Source organism: Mus caroli, unplaced genomic scaffold (genome assembly GCF_978045245.1).
Source record: "Mus caroli unplaced genomic scaffold, Mus_caroli_1 scaffold_2, whole genome shotgun sequence".
Classification (NCBI taxonomy): domain Eukaryota; kingdom Metazoa; phylum Chordata; class Mammalia; order Rodentia; family Muridae; genus Mus; species Mus caroli.
Window position 1 is genome coordinate 147501068 of NW_028227257.1, and position 2199 is coordinate 147503266.

Consider the following 2199-nt stretch of genomic DNA (forward strand, 5'->3'; position numbering starts at 1 on the left):
GTGGTCTCTGTGTTCCCACCACAACCCATGTCCTCCAGGAGCACCCCTGCCTCTGACAAGCATCTCTATTTCTCAAGCCACTGGCTCTCGGAAAGGCTGGATGTAGCCTAGGAAGCCTGAAGCACTGTGATGCTCTGATCCTTTCTTGTGTGGCCAAGAGGGCTGTCCTCAACATGCTCCATCCAGCTGTGGGACCCCGGGGGTGGGTGTCCTGAGCTGCTCAGTGCAGCTCACAGTGGGTAGGCTCTCTATCTCTGCTGAAACAGTTGTCAATGACCAGAACTACTTTTCTTCCTGCTTCCTACACTTTTTCCTTTGTCTTCCTCCTACTCTTTTCCTTCTGTTCCTCCGTGCTCCCACTCATCCCCCTCTTCTATTCCTCTATACTCATCCTCCATCTCAGAAGCCTTTCTTCCTTGCAGCATCCCTGCAAGGTTAGACCCTTCACAATAGACTTACTGGGTGCTTCTGCTTTCTGTCTGTACTGCACAGACACTAGTGGGACAGTTTTGTCACTATGTTTCCACCCCTCAGCCTCTGCTCCGTACTGCAGAAATCCTGAACTCTCAGCCTTGTGTTCTTAGTACAGACCCTGTACCACAGTGAGGGGCTGAACAGGGCAGTGGGGCTGGGGTGCAACCATGGATCAGCATGGCTGCCACGATTCTACAAGTTGATGGTCTCTTGCTGTGTGTCCAGGCTGCTGGAAAGTTCTCTTCCATTTGAGCAGGGTTCCTTTACAGTCAGGTGACATTGAGATGGTATATGCTATGGAAAGCCTGTTTGAGAACCAGCTTCCCTTCTAACTGGTGCCGCCTGCGTTAGCTTCGGTGACTGGAAGCCTGCCTTTGAGTCTTGCCTGACTTGACTCTGAGCCTGGCCATGGACTTGAGTCCCATGACTTCTTTTTGCACTTCCTCTTCACTTGAGGGTTTTATGTTTTGGGACAAGGTCACACATAGTCCAGGATAGACTTAAACTTATTATGTAGCCAAGGATGCCCCTCTTGCTTCTCTACCTCTAGATTGCTGGGATTAGAAGCATGCACCCTGTCTCTTAAATCTGTTTTATGTGGTGTTGGAGATCCAACCTGGGACTTTCTAGGCAAGCATTCTGCCAACTCAGCCACATCCTTAGCCCCACTTCAGGCTTTTAACCAGTACAACTATGGAACCCACCTTTGATAAGTCTTGGTTAGAACCTGGAGGATTGCTGCCCTGGCAATCAGATTACTGTCAATGACTGTCATTTTAATGAGTTACTTTCAGATAAACTGTTCATCACACATCTGGGTCCCTGGAGCTGTCTTCAGAGGATTTCCTAAATGATTTTTCCCTCTCTTCTCAACCCCTTCACTTTCTTCCCTCAGTATTACTGCGAGTATCAAAAGATGGCTGTTGACATGGAGACACCCGGGCACCAAGGCTAGATTCCATCACGGCATGGAATGAGCCTCACCAAGGCTTTTGAAAATGTCCTTCCGGGCTAGAGAGATGGCTCAGTGGTTAAGAGCACCAACAACTTTTCCAGAGGTCCTGAGTTCAAATCCCAGCAATCACATGGTGGTTCACAACTATCTGCAATAGGGTCTGATGCCCTCTTCTGGTGTGTCTGAAGAGAGCAATGGTGTACTCATATACTTTAAATAAATAAATCATTAAAAAAGAAAGAAAGAAAGAAAATGTCCTTGCTTTGACGGATGATTCTTCCCCGGGGAGCCCGGCTTCTGGTGCTGTTCAGCAAGGGACAGGAATCCCTGTCTTGCCTGTGCCATTCATGCTGGGGGATGAGCACAGTTGCCGGTCTCAGCTTTCATGTTGCCCTTTAATCACAGCTCCAAACCTCCTCTCTACTCAGTGACTCCCTCATTGTAGGCAAGCATTGTAGCACTAACTAAGCTAACCCACTCAGCCCTTCTTGCTTCCTCTGCTGTGGCTAGGCTGGTGGTGAAATGGGGGGATGCTACCAGGTTATGATAACAACCACCAGTCGTCTTCTTCCCTCTTCTGCAGTCCCTTCCCTCCCTGGCCCCTGAATAGGCCTCTTACCACCAGGCTCTGTTGAAAGGCTCCACTTCCTGATGTGGCATTTTGCTCATAAACACACAGTTTTAGAAACTATCTAGTTAATGTATAAAAGTGTGTATGATGTCTGGGTGGGCGCACACACATACTGCAGCACATGTTAAAGTCAGAAGAC